The following is a 14,214-nucleotide window of genomic DNA, read 5'->3' as shown; positions in this document are numbered from 1 at the left end:
CGGCGGCCCCGGGCAGCGGCCGGGAGCCCGCCCAGCTAGCGTTCCCGGCTGGAGGCAGCGCGCGGGCCCCGCTGGAGAATGGGGAAACTGAGGCCTGCAGGCGGCAGGGGCCTCAAGGCGCATCCCTCAGTTTGCCAGGACGTGGGTGTGGACCACGGAGGGAGTCGCGGAGACAGATGAGCCCCCCCACAGCTGCCCACGGTGGTCCACAGCTTGACTTCCCTGGGCTGTTTGACCTGGTGGCAGTCGATGCCCTGTGTAGACGCCCTGCAGGGTCTGAGGCCAGTCCAGGCATCCTGTCCCTGGACCTCGGGTTTGGCCTTGAAAACTCTTGCAATTGTTGAGTCCTGGGGTTTAAACCCAGTCTCAAATGTCGTCGTGGGAGGCCTCCGTCTTTCCACCGTACTCAGTCCCATCTCCAGGTGGGGATCTGATGGCGGGGATCCCATCTCCAGGTGGAGATCTGATGGCGGGGAGGCCTCGGCCGGGGAAGCACTCCCCTGAGGCAGAACAGAAGCGATGACGGAAGATGATAGAAGCTTACTGAGAACACCGCAGGGGAGAGCGTGTCTGATAGAGGCGGTTAAGGGGGTGGTGGGAGGTAGGAACGTTCGGGATTTTCCTTTCCTGGGACCTGTGCCTGGTTGCAGGGAGCCCGGAGGTCAGCTAGTGCGCACGGCTGTCTCAAGGTGGGTGGCCTGGTGGCCCTGTCTGCCCCGGCCGGGGGTCACTGAGGACCCTTCTACCTGACTCAGCTCCCCGTCGCTCGACCTGCTGCCTAAAGCGGCCTCTGCACCCCAGCCCTCCGGCTCGTCCCCCAGGCCTGTCACCCCTCAGGAGTGAAGGCCTTTCCTCACCGTGACTGTCCCCCAGACCACAGACGGCGTTCTCCAGAACGGAAGTTTGCCGTCCCCTCCCAGACACCGGCCCCCCCAGGGCCCCGGGAACCCTGCCCCGTGTGTCTAATCGCCTCTGGTAGGGGTCCTGGCCAGCACCCGAAGCAGGGGCCCTGTGTCCCAGCCTCCCCGACTCTGCTGCACCCCCCTCCCCACCCTCCTGCCCCCCTCACAATGCGCTCACCTCTGCACAAAACTGGATCTGAACTCAGCACTGCCCCCACCCCCTAGAGTCACCGAATAAAATTGGTTTTCATCTCTGTGACTCCTGTCGGGCTGTGTTGATCTTTTTAGGCCCTGGGAGCCTCTGACACGCTCACAGGGCCTCAAAGATAGCTGTCTGTGCACTTCACTCCTGCCCGCGGCCCGGCCTGCCTGCTGCTCCCCTTGGGGGCGGGGGGACAGTGCCCTAGACAGTTGGGGGGGGTCACACTGGGCAGAGTCGCCCAAAGAAGCCACCCCCACCGGAGCCGGGAAGGGAGGCCTGCAGGCGGTGCCTGGCTGAATTGGGACCGCATGGGGTGCAGGGGCTCGGGGCACAGCAGCGCGACCACGGGCCTCAGACACGGAGGTCCCCTGCCATTGACTGCCACTCGGGGTTACAGCAAAGATTCGATGCTGCTGGGCTTGGAGTCGTGTCATCCTCTCGTGCAGACGGCTGAGTGTTCCATCTCTCCCCTTCCCTGAGCTGTGTCATCGCGGCCAGCCCGCCACTTCCCGGTAGGCGCTGGCCGGTGCTGCGGACCCGCAGCCGTCAGGCCAGGGAACCTCCTTGTCGCAGTGAGCGTCCCCGGGTGATGACTCAGCACACGCTGGGAATACAGTACAGGGACCGTAGTGGCGGGAGACCCACGTCCCAGCACGTGCTAAAGCTCCCGCAGGGTCTCAGGCCCAGGTAAGCCGGCTCCCTGCCACACACACACACACACACACACACACACACACCGCCCTCCAACACACCCACACAGCTTGCCCCCCCAACCTGCTCCCCACAATGTGCCCCCCCACACCTCACCCGCTCAGCTGTTCCAGGCCAGTGCCACCCCACTGTCACCCCCATGCGGTCTCAAAGGGAAGGGACCTGGAGGGTCGGGTGTTTCCCACGCTCAGCACAGTACAAGGCCGAGGGCCGTCCTCACCCCAGCGCGTGAGGAAACAGAGTAGGCCTCTTCTTACATTGTATGCTTTAATTCAGATTACAAATAACTTACGAAAGTAAAAACAAAAGGACAATAAGTCTTTTTTAGAAATTTTAATAAGAAGGGCGCCTGGGTGGCTCAGTCAGTCAAGCGTCCGACTTTGGCTCAGGTCATGATCTCACAGTTTGTGGGTTCGAGCCCCGCGTCGGGCTCTGTGCTGACTGCCAGCTCAGAGCCTGGAGCCTGTTTCAGATTCTGTGTCTCCCTCTCTCTCTGCCCCTCCCCTGCTCATGCTGTCTCTCTCTCAGAAATAAATAAAACATTTAAAAAATGAAAATAAAAGAAATTTTAATAAGAATTTAAACAGAGAAAGCCTCGTATTTGTATCAACTATGAGTTAAAGCACAGACATCATAGAAGATGAAAGAATACTGTCCAGGGTCCTTTTAGGCCCACGAGGCGGCCCAGGCGCTGGTCACAAGGCACCGCGATCACGTGCCTCCTGCTGAAGGACTAACGGTGTGAGAAACCACCCTTCGCTCCCTGCCTGGGACGCTTTGTCGGGAACCTGGCCACCTGAGGACACATGCTTTCCCGCCACCAACAGGGCGAGAGCGCTCCTGTCCCTTTCGTCTTCCGATGCGTCTCCTGTCGGGTGAGAGCGCCCAGCGGCCCGCAGCCTGTGCAGACGCCTCCTGCGCGGCCCTGAAAGGGGACAGCTGACCGACCAGGCCGTTGGAAACTGGGGCCCAGCCTGGACATCGCCGTCCCCTCCAGGTGACGCCCTCATTGTTTTCTACTAGTTTTGTCCTCGTGGCCATAGCCGGGAAGAGCTGATGAGTAATGAGAAAATTCCTGGAATGATGTAGCAAAACAAAGATAGAGGAAAGTAAGCCGCTGACACGGCCTCGGGGGGCCAGGGGGCTGGGGGGGCAGGATCCGCATGCCAGGAGGCACTTCATTCTTTGTAAACACGAAGTTTAAAAAAAAAGGGCCTTCTGAGGCGCCTGGGTGGCTTAGTCGGTTAAGCGTCCGACTTTCGCTTAGGTCATGATCTCGCGGTTCGTGGGTTCGAGCCCCACGTCGGGCTCTGTGCTGACTGCCAGCTCGGAGCCTGGAGCCTGTTTCAGTCTGTGTCTCCCTCTCTCTCTGACCCTCCCCTGCTCACGCAGTCTCTCTCTCTCTCTCTCTCCTAGAAATAAAAATAAAAAACTTTAATTAAAAGAAAAAAAAAGGGCCTTCTCTCTGTGCTTTGGGAGGCCTGTCAGAACTGGTCATGAAATGCCAACCCTCAGAGAGCTGGTGCCACACTGGTGCGTGCAGACGGTAGTGGAGGGGGACCCAGGGGGGCGCAGGGGGGCCGAGGGCAGGTGCGAATGGGGACCCAGGGGGGCCCAGGGCCGGTACAAAGTGACTTAGGGCAGAGCAGACGGTGACCCACGGAAGGCCCGTGAGGATGATGACTGAGGGTGGCCCAGGGTGGCCAAGAGCCGGTACTAAGCGGCCGAGGGCTGGTGTTTTCTGCTCACGGGTGAACCCCGTGGGTCCTTCTGCACCCGCTCATGTCAACACGTGGGCAGCGGTCTGACCATTCGGCTGATGGGCCTGCGCGCTAAGGCGGAATCCGGGCGGCGCTTGTGCGTGTCTGAAATTTCTCATGAAGCAAAACCCTGAAGGGCAGACGGCAGGACCGTTAGCCTTTCCGGGCTGTCCACACCGGATGACGGGTTTCCCCCGGCGAGGAGTCTCAGGAGCAGAGGCTTCCTCTGCGCGAGCCCACCCGGCCGCCGTAGCCGCAACCTCCTGATTGGACCGGGCCACTTGCAGTACGGCAAGCTGCGGCCTCGACGATTGGGCCAGGGGTGGGCACATGACGGTAACTAACCAATCAGGGCCCAGCGACGTCTATTTAAGGCGGAGCGGCCGCAACTCGGGCATCGGGTGCTTAGCCGGGTGCGCGCGCGCATCCTGTCCGCTCTCCTTTCTCCCTCTCCCGCGAGCGCTGCCTCTGACGAGGGTCCCGAACGGGGTCGCGCGGGCGGGAGGCCGGGGACGCGAGTCCGAGACAGGCGCGGGGGTCGTTGCGGGTGTCCGGGCGATGAGGCGGCCTGTGGGTCCGGGGACCTGACTCGCTAGGCACGAAAAGCGCGGTCGTGCGGCCCCGCGGGGACAGGACAGGGACGCGGCCCCGGAGGGCGCGCAGGCGCTGCGGGCTGGAGGGCGGGGTCACGACGGTTTCCGCAGGGAAGTCCGGGTCGCGGGGCCGCACCCACCCCGCAGGGAAACCGGATCGCGGGGCCGCACCCACCCCGCAGGGAAACCCGGGTCGCGGGGCCGCACCCACCCCGCAGGGAAACCGGATCGCGGGGCCGCACCCACCCCGCAGGGAAACCCGGGTCGCGGGGCCGCACCCACCCCGCAGGGAAACCGGATCGCGGGGCCGCACCCACCCCGCAGGGAAACCCGGGTCGCGGGGCCGCACCCACCCCGCAGGGAAACCGGATCGCGGGGCCGCACCCACCCCGCAGGGAAACCCGGGTCGCGGGGCCGCACCCACCCCGCAGGGAAACCGGATCGCGGGGCCGCACCCACCCCGCAGGGAAACCCGGGTCGCGGGGCCGCACCCACCCCGCAGGGAAACCGGATCGCGGGGCCGCACCCACCCCGCAGGGAAACCCGGGTCTCGGGGCCGCACCCACCCCGCAGGGAAGCCCAGTCCCCATCCGAGGGCAGCCACTAACCCCCTTGGTCTCTATACATTTACTTATGTCACATGGAACATACTTAAACTAAGACATTATTCTTTGTTCAAGTTTAAATGCGTGTCTTGTATTTTTATTTGCTAAATGTGGCCCTTCGCAGGGGAGTTTCCAGTCACCCTCACGCAGGGAGGGCAACCCTGAAAGTGGCCCGATCCCAGCCTGGTCTGCCCTGAGGCCGGGACACCACCTCCAGATCTCCAGGAGTGCGAATTCCAAAGCAGCAGGCGGTCCGGGGAGGCTCCTGGGGGCTGCCCTGGGGGGCCCTCTGCGCAGGAATGGGGGGGGGCAGTGCTGGGACAGAGACTATCAGGGTGATTTTAGGTCTAACAGGTTCGGAAGATCGTTTTGTGACCGTACATCTTCTGAAATTTCCCTCTTTCATACTTTCTACCTGTCCCAGTATATTTAAAGACAGTTCTATTTGCTTCTTCTTTTTTTTTTAAATGTTTTGTTTATTTTTGAGAGTCAGAGATCATGATTGAGAGAAGGCCAGAGAGAGAGGGAGACACAGAATCTGAAACAGGCTCCAGGCTCCGAGCTGGCAGTCAGCACAGAGCCCAACGCGGGGCCCGAACCCACGAACCGCGAGATCATGACCTAAGCGAAAGTCGGACGCTTAACTGACTAAGCCACCCAGGCGCCCCCCCATTCTTTTCTTTTTAAATCAGCTTTTTATTTTAGTGCAGGTTTAGATTTACAGAAAAGTACGAAGATAGTACAGAATTCCCACTCACCCCCATCTTCATAACTCATGAACCAATGTTGAAAAATTAACATCCTATACAAGTTTTCTTAGTTTTTACCAATGTCTTTTTACTGTACCAGACCCCGCATTACATTTAGGTGTCACATCTCCCCAGGCGCCTCTTGGATGTGACGTGTCTCCGGCTTTCCTGGCTTCAGGCGACCCAGCCGTTCTGGGAGGTGCTGGGCAGAGGTTTGGAGACTGTCCCTCTGTTGGAAAGTGTCTGATGTTTTTCTCATTCTTAGTCTGGCCTCGTGGGTCTGGGGAGAAGACTGCAGACAAAGTGCCCTTCTCATCACCTCACCTCAGGGGTCCGTGCTCTCAACGTGGCACCTCACCACGGATGCGACCTTGACCACCTGGCTGAGGTGTGTTTCTCCTCTCTTGTGTCCTCTGTTATCTGGGGAGGGCCTTGTGGGGCCCACACTGTCAGGGCAGGGACAGCGGAGCCTCGATACATGTTACTCTGATTCTTGTGCACAGATTTGTCTCTTTTCCCATTTATGTGCTTATTCAGTCATTTTATGTCAGTGTGGACTCATAGGTACCTGTTGATTCCAACTGTTATTTATTTTGTTGCAGAAATCATTCCAGCTTTAGCAATTGGGGTTTCCTTCAGCTTGTGTTCCGCTCACATAACCCCCCTCTTGTGGGATTTTTTAAGTTTATTTATTTTATTTTGAGAGGAGGACGCAGGGGAGGGGCAGAGAGAGAGGGAGAGAGAATCCCAAGCAGGCTCCTCGCTGTCAGCGAAGAGCCCGGTGTGGGGCTTGAACCCACGAACTGTGAGCTCACAACCTGAGCCCAAACCAAAAGTCAGATGCTTAACCGACTGTGCCATCCTTGCGCCTCAGTTTTGTTTTGTTTTTGAGCACTTTTTTACCTTCGAGCTGTGTCAGCGGGGAATACCACAACCAAGTGCCGCAGCCTGGGGCCTTCAACAGCAGACATTTACTCCTCACAGCTCTGGGGGCTGGGAGTCCAAGATCAAGGTGCCAGCAGAGCTCGTCTCCCCTGAGGCCCCTCCCCGTGGCTTGCAGACAGCTGCCTTCTCCTGTGTCCTGCCGTGGCCTTCCTCTGTGCTCTCGTCCCTGGTGTCGCTTCCTCTTCCTGCAAGGACACGTGTCCCATCGGATCGGGGTGTACCCTTGTGATCTCATTTAACCTTATTTACCTCCTGAGAGGCCCCACCGCCAAGTATAGTCACATTGAGGGCTAGGGTTTCACCTATGAAATTTTTTCTTGGCCGGGGGAACACACTTCAGTCCATAACATTAGCACTACAGGATCACCCAGAGTCATCTTTTTTAAAATGTCTATTTATTTTCGAGAAGGGAGGAGGGGCAGAGGGGGGAGCTGAAGTGGGTTCTGTGCTTACAGCAGCGAGTCCGGTGTCAGGCCTGAATTCACAAGCCATGAGATCATGACCTGAGCTGAAGTCAGATGCTTAACTGACTGAGCCACCCAGGCGCCCCCCTCCCCCGCCCCACCATCGGCTTGTCCGTGCAATGTCCCGGCCCTCAAATCAGCCATTTCCCTAAGTAGCCCTCGTTTCTTTTCTTGGAGAATGGTACGAGAAACCACGATGGCTCAAACCAAGATGGTGTTGGGTGTGCCTGTTGCGACTTGGCATCATTGCTCCTCTGCCGTCAAAAGCAAGGAGATGTGCATGTGTGTGCCCCGACCCGTGTATGTATGCACATCTACATATTTCCACAATTCCTTGTAAATGTCTGTATTAAGCATGAGTTTCACGTCTAACCCCAGCACATGGATCAGTCCACCCTGCCCCTTGCTAATGTGCCAGCCCCACCCCAACAGTGGGAGGCCCGGCTCCCAGCCCCCACTCCCCTCCACTCAGTCACTCAATCCCAGTGCATTTGGGAACCGCTGACGAGCGCCCAGCGGGAAACAACTTTACCGACTACAGTGCAGGGCTTGTGACATTCCTTCTGCCCTGAGTCTGAGGGACCCCACTCGTTTCCACGGTGACCTGAGTCGGCACCCCCGCTGGCGCAGCCTCCCCACCCCCACAGACAGGTGGTTTCAGGCATTGGGAATGCAGCCGAATTCCTTAATTCCTCTGTCATTCCACCCTGAGATCCCCATTCCTACAATTCTCTCATACAGCGAGGCTCAGTCCTTGTGCTGTGAGGTCTATGGGTTTTAACTAATGAATACGTTTACGCGTCCGCGTAACGCACAGAACCTGCCCTGAGAATCCCTGTGCACGCCTATTCATTACCCCTCCCCTTCCACCCTTGACAACCCCTGATCTTCTCACCGTCTCCACAGCTTTGCTTTTTCCAGAATGTCCAATAAAGGGAAGCTCACAGTGTGCAGCCCCTGCCAACTTCGTTCACGTAGCAACAGTTCGTTTGCGATCCATCCAGGCCTGAGTGTGTCTCGACAGTTACTCCTTATTGCTGAGCAACATTCCACCGCATGAATGTTCCAGCTTGTCTACCAGCTCACCTACTGAAGAGCATCTTGGTGACCTTTGTTGTGGAACAATTATGAAAACAACCTACTGTAAACATTAGTGTGAAGGTTTTTGTGTGGACATAAATTTTTAACTCCTTTGGGTAAATACCTATGAGCACATCTCAATTCAACAAATATTTATCTCTCACGATTATGGAGGCTGGACGTCCAAGGTCAAGGTGCTGGCGGGCCGTGTCTGATGAGAGCCCAGTGCCTGACACGCAGGCTGCCGTCTTCTTGCTGTGTCCTCAAGTGGCATGGCGGGGAGCAGAGAGCGAGCCGGCTGTGAGGCGTCCTCGCGTGAGGGCCCGGATCCCAGCAGGGGCTCAGCCCTCAAGGCGGCAGTACCTCCCAGGGCGCCCCCCTCCTAACGCTATCACATTGGCATTTGGGGTCTCAACATGGGAACGGTGAAGTGGGGGGGTGGAGGCACTAACAGGCAGTTGCGGACCGTGATTGCTGGGTCACGTGGCGTCTGGGACTGTGTGAACATCAGCACCACCCGGTGGCTTGTCCCGGGCACGATCCCGGGTGCAACCGCCACCACGGGGAGGAAGTGCTCTTCTATTCCTATTGTGCTAAGAGCTTTTTAATCAGTCACAAAATATGTATCCAATACATGTATCAAAGGCTTTTCTGTAGCTACTGAGTTAACCACAGGACCTTCTTCAGTCTGTTAATGGAATGGATTGCTCTGATACTGTGTCATATGAAACCAGAGACACTCAGGAGAGGTCTATTCCTCACTTGTCATTGAATCTGGTTACGAGTACCTACGTTCCTCCAGGAAACGTCTCTTGTGTTTTCTTTTTGTTTGTCCTTGTGTGGGTAGGAGCCACGGCCGGCCCCCCTTGCCTCTTTTCCACTATCTGGAACATTTTGTCCAGGACAGGAAGTAGGGGTTTCTGGAATCACAGAAGGACCCGCGCAGCCAGCCGCCGGGACTCTGGGCTGGGGAGGGAAGGACTCCCACAACTGCGTTTTGGTCTCTTCCTGTTCTTCCTTTTGCCCTTTTTTTGTTGTTTTAGATTTTTCCAGGGATTTGTCTACCTCATTTAGGTTTCTCAGTTTTACTCCTGTTGAGATGTTTCCAATTGTGTTACTTTTAAGTCTACGTTGTGTCTGTTCTTTGCCCTCCTGCGTGTTTTATTTGCACTGTGTTTTCCCGTCCTTCCGCCCCCGACGCCTTCATGTGATTCTTGTCAATGAACCAGAAATGGTTTTGTCCATCTTTTCTCCTCCCCCCTTCTCCCCCTCCCTCCTCCACTGATTTCTGACCTTTTTAAATTTCTTCTTTTACTTTCTTCTGAGGGGAGGAGTTTTCTGGTGGGGGGTTGAGCTCAATTAAACTGCATTTCTGGAATCCATTAGTTGCAGCAGAGCCCCGCTGCCTTCACCCCTTTCTCGGTGTCACCTCAGTCATCTCTGAGGAGCACGACAGATGACCTTTCCAGGGCTCTAGCTGCCCGCACAGCTGCCTCCTCCACCTGCGTCCTGTGCCCCCAGGCAGGTTTTGTCTGCTCCCAGGCTCACCTCAACTTGACCCCAGTACCCTCAGCCCCTGCCCTAGGGCCCAGGGCACCGCCCAGAGGAAGCATGCTGACAGCTGGCCAGAGTCACCCAACCCCACCACCCTCTGCCCACTGAGCTGGTGGGGTGTCCTGGCTGGAGGAGACCGCTGCGGGGTGAGGGGGGGTCCCTTTTTCTTCAGAGGCCCCGGCTCCCACTCTTCCAGGGACTTCCCCACGGGGCCTTTGGGGAGGGGACAGGGCCCTAAGCCTGCCGGGGTGGACAGCCCTGTGAGGCCTCAGGGGAAGGGGTGCCTCGCTGGGCGGCACGTGCAGAGGCCCTGCTCCGCGGGACAGGGGGAGCTGGAGAAGCCGGGCCCAGTGACTCAGCGCCCAGTCACGTGGCCCAGCGGGAGATGCAGAGGTGCGCAGGTGCCCAAGGGCGTGAGCGGGACCCTGCATGCCAGGCCCGAACTCTCTCAGCCAGCCTGGCTGCAGGGCCCACGGTGGGCCACGGGAGAGGTGAGGCCTCCCTGGGGCTGGGGACAGGCACGACCCCCTCGGCCTCGCCCTGGCAGGTGAGCAGCCCGGTCCAGGAGCCAGGGAAAGCCGGGGTCACCCTGACTCCCTTCGGGCCAGGCCAGAACCACAGACGCTCCAGTCGTGTGGGCCTCACCCCCCACCTGCAGGCGGCTGCCCCGGCGCCTGGGGAGGCTTCTACAGCCCCGCCTGTCTTCAGGGCCTCCGGAAGGGGCTCTCTGGGGAGCCGGTCTAGACCCCACCCCACCTGGCAGGAGATGATGATGGACAGAGGCCCGCAGGGCTTGGGGGTTGGGCCAGGGCCATCATCCCTGAAGGAGGAAGGGGAGAAGGGATGGGGTGAGGTGACACTTAAGGAGGGGCTGGGCAGGGTCACCAACCGGGGCGCAGGGCAGGGTAGGAGGGCAAAGGGGAGCCACCCTTGGGCTCCGGAAGAGCTGCAGGGGCCAGCTCCCCAGCTTGGACCAAGGTGTGGGGCCACTTGGGGGCCTCCTGAGTCCTCAGGCAGTGGGTGACAGCAGGGCCAGCCCCCAAACACCTACTGTTTTGGGGCCACCTGAGCCGGGCTGGGGACCAGCTCCGTGAGACTGGGAGGAACACAGGGGGCAGGAGCTTGGGTTTGGAGGTCAGGGTCGGCGATCTTTCACGGCGAGGCCCTGCCCCGCCCTCTCTGCTGGAGGAGCGGTGAGGTGCCAGCAGGCCAGCACCTCTGCCCGTCCACTCCGAATGCTGTGGCCCTACTGTGCGCAGGCCCTCTGCCCTCCTGGGAGGCCCGGCATGGGGGTGAGGGCGCCCCTGAGCTGGGCAACCTGGTGACACCAGAGACCAGAGACCCCCGCCGTGCGCAGCTCAGGTGGCCAGTGGCCTCGTGGCTCCCAGCAGGCGGGGGAAGGTCCACGTGTCCAGTTATGGGACATGCATGGCCCGCGGCTCCGAGGCTCAGGACTCCAAATGTCAGATCTGGACAGCTCCATTTGGGAAGTGCAGCCCCCGCCTCGCAGAGGGACAGGTGACACTCGCACTGTGGACCTTCGTCTCTGCACGAGGAGCCCTTCCGCCCACCTGGGCTCCTCGGGCTCACACCCTCACCTGACGGAGGTAAAGAACTGTTTAGGAGTCAGGCTCACCTCGGCCTCCATCAAGTGGACAGGGAAGCTGATCAGGCGTGGCTCGGTCTAGGGCACAGTCTCCATCTTGGTCCCACCGATGCTTGGGGCTGGATCATTGTCTGGGGGGGGGGGCTACCCTGTGCTCTGTACGATGTCGACCAGCGTCCCTGATCTCCATCCTCCAGGTGCCAGTAAGCCTCGAACTGTGACAATCGGATTTTGCCAGATGCCCCCCCCCAATCCTACCCCAGCCCAGTGGGGACCCCCTGGTCTCCAGCAGGCCTGCCCAAGAGAACTTGCCAGAATGACAGAAATGCTTTGTTCTGTGCTATCCAATGCAGGTACCCACCGAGCATGGCTGGTGAGACCAAGGAGGTGGACTTGTTTCATTTTAATGAACTTGACCAGCCATGCGCGGTTGGTGCCTGCTGTCGGAGCAAACGCCAGCCAGGGCTGGCACCCCCGCAGGACCCGGGCCTCAGTCCCTGCTGTGCCTGCCCTGGGCTGATCCTGGGAGGCTGGTTGGGGTCATGAACTGGCGGTGTGGGCCCGGGCTACCCGCATCTGCTCACCCGCAGCGGGGCCCGCTCGGGGCACCTGGGACCTGCTCCTCCCGGGCCCTCCTGGGTGTCTGTCCAGCCGGGGCCCAGGGGAGCCCAGCATTTCCCAAAGTTTCCTCACGGGCGCCCGCACACTGGCTGTGTGGAACACGTGCACGCACACAGCCTCTCACCCCAGGGGACCCCTCAGCTCCCACCGCAGACCTTCCCTGCTGCCACCCCTACCCCGGGCCAAAGTCGCTCCTTCAGGTCTCTGGGAAAGGTCATGGAAGCTGCTGGAAGCTATAAACCACAGCCTGTGGCTGCCTGGCGCTCCTAGTGCAGCTGGTAAGTGCAGGTCTCTGTACAACAGCCGGTCCCTCCTCGGGCCCTCAGACAGGGACCCAGTAGGCGAATTTTACTAATTAAGTGAGGGTAATCATCAGTGCTGGGCCCAGGGCCAGGCGAGGGGTGGACAGGGGTCCTGCCTCGCCCCCCGGGTCTGAGCACCATCAGCCGCCGGGGCCGCCCGCGTGGTGCTTCGTGTCCCCAGTGAACGGCAGCCGCGTGCACAGCCAGCACTGGCGCGGCCCTTACTCGGCTCCGGGCGCGCTTCTAAACCGCGCGTGTGGCAGCGCGGTCACAGCCCGCCGCGCCCCAGCGGCTTGTGTCTTCACAGACGAGAAAGGAGAGGCCCAGGGCGGGCGACCTGGCGCCCGAGTCCGCACAGCCGCTGTTGGAGCAGGAGCTGGACTTGGGCCCGGCCTCCGAGCGCGGCCTCCCCGCCTCGGCCTTGAAGGGCGGCGGCCCCTCTGCTCCTGTTCAGTCGGCTGCCGCTCGCGCGCCGGGCACGACTCAGAATCACGCCCGGGGGGAGGGGACACAGAGGGCGCTGAGTGGAGCAAAGGTCAGCCACAAAAACATTACCGTGGAAGGGGCAGTGCGTGCCGAGGCCCTGGGGCAAGAGACACTGATGTCTCTGGGAACAGCAAGTCATTCCTGGCGAGGCGGGGCGCGGGGAGGACCATCCAAACCCCGGCAAAGAATCCAAGTTCAGTCCCCAGGGCTAATCTGGGTTATTTTAAGGTAAAATTCGTGTAGCAGAAAAGTCACCGTTCTAACCATGTCAAAGTGTACAGTTAAGTGGCTTTTTATACATCCATGAAGTTACACAATCACAACCTCCACCTAGTCCGGAAATGTCTTCCTCATCCCGGAGAAGGGGCAGACCCCCTGCCCGTCAGCAGTCTCTCCCGGGCCTCCTCCCCAGCCCCCAACCGACTCCCTGCCGCTTCCGGACATTTCCTACAAACAGAACCCTACGCCATGTGGCCCTCTGAGTCTGGCTTCCTTCACTCAGTGCAGCGTCTTCACGGTTCAATCATCCCCTCGCACGGAGCGACCACGCTGTTTCGCCACTTGTCCGGGACGGACCCCCGCGCGCTGGTCCTACCTGCGGCAGCGCCCGCCGGGGACCGGGAGTCCTCAACAGTCTGTGGCCGGGCCGTGGTCACTGGGCGGCAGGGGACACCTCACGTGTCACCGAGAGGGTGCGAACGAGGGCACGTGCCCTGGCAGCACGGAGCTTCGGAGAAGCCCCCTCCTCACCCCCCACCCCCCACAAGACGAAATCTCCTGAAAGATTCTACTCCCCTCAGTCTCTGCCTCCAGCTTCCAGTTTCTTAAGAAGCCCTCAGTGCTCCTTTCCACGTCGAGAGTCTTTATTTAGCACTTACTTTCCCCAGTTCCAGACAGATGGCCATTCCCATCTCTCACTACATGTCAACAGGCATGCAAGTGTACACACACACGCAATGTGTGCACGCACATGTATGTGTGCGCACGCACTCGCGTGGATATACGCACCTGTGTGCATACACGTGCACGGTGTGAACTCACAAGTGCGTACATGCTTGCACACATACGTGTGGTGGTGCTTATCTGCATGGTGCATATCCGTGCGTGGATACACACACAGTGTGCTCTGCTCATATACACACAGGTGTGCACATGTGCACACATACAGACACAGTGGGGGCTGGCAGAGGACTCCATCCCTCTGCCGCCCTGTCCGGAGGCGGGGGTCAGTATCCTTCTTGTTCTCCAGGAGGCCTCTCCGGGCCCCTCCTGGCTGGCCGGCCGCCGGGTCCCCGTCCCCCCTGCTCTGCCAGCAGGTGGCGCTCCTGCCGCCGCCTCTGGCAGCTCCTGCTCTCCCAAGTGCAGGGTTTGGTGGTGGAGGAGCCTCGGAAACTGTGGCCCCACTGGGGACAAGGTGATCACCCTGCCCTTGGGCTGGTGGCTGCGCTGGGCTCCCCTAAGCCAGCACCCTCCCCTCTCCGTGGTGCCGGTGCGCCCTCCTCCCGTCTAGGTCACAGAGTCAACACACAAACACAGAAATAGGACCCAGGCAGACAGCGCAGTCCTGGTGCCTCCGTAGGAAGTTCTTGCCGCCCAGGGTGAGGAAGCCACCCTCCCTCCCCCGTCCCCCCTCC

General features: G+C 59.8%; 1 long non-coding RNA gene across 1 annotated transcript; it reads left to right on the top strand.

Moving 5' to 3' along the window:
• The first annotated feature begins 2,731 nt into the window (after positions 1-2,731).
• Positions 2,732-8,717, top strand: LOC144225753 (uncharacterized). The gene is made up of 4 exons (XR_013333381.1): positions 2,732-2,812; positions 5,788-5,910; positions 7,109-7,231; positions 7,838-8,717. It is a non-coding gene; the product is annotated as an uncharacterized LOC144225753 (long non-coding RNA).
• Positions 8,718-14,214: the final 5,497 nt, after the last annotated feature.

This window comes from Crocuta crocuta, unplaced genomic scaffold, assembly GCF_008692635.1.
Source record: "Crocuta crocuta isolate KB4526 unplaced genomic scaffold, BGI_CrCroc_1.0 scaffold50, whole genome shotgun sequence".
In the NCBI taxonomy this organism is placed as follows: domain Eukaryota; kingdom Metazoa; phylum Chordata; class Mammalia; order Carnivora; family Hyaenidae; genus Crocuta; species Crocuta crocuta.
This window is presented reverse-complemented; position numbering and strand designations above follow the sequence as displayed.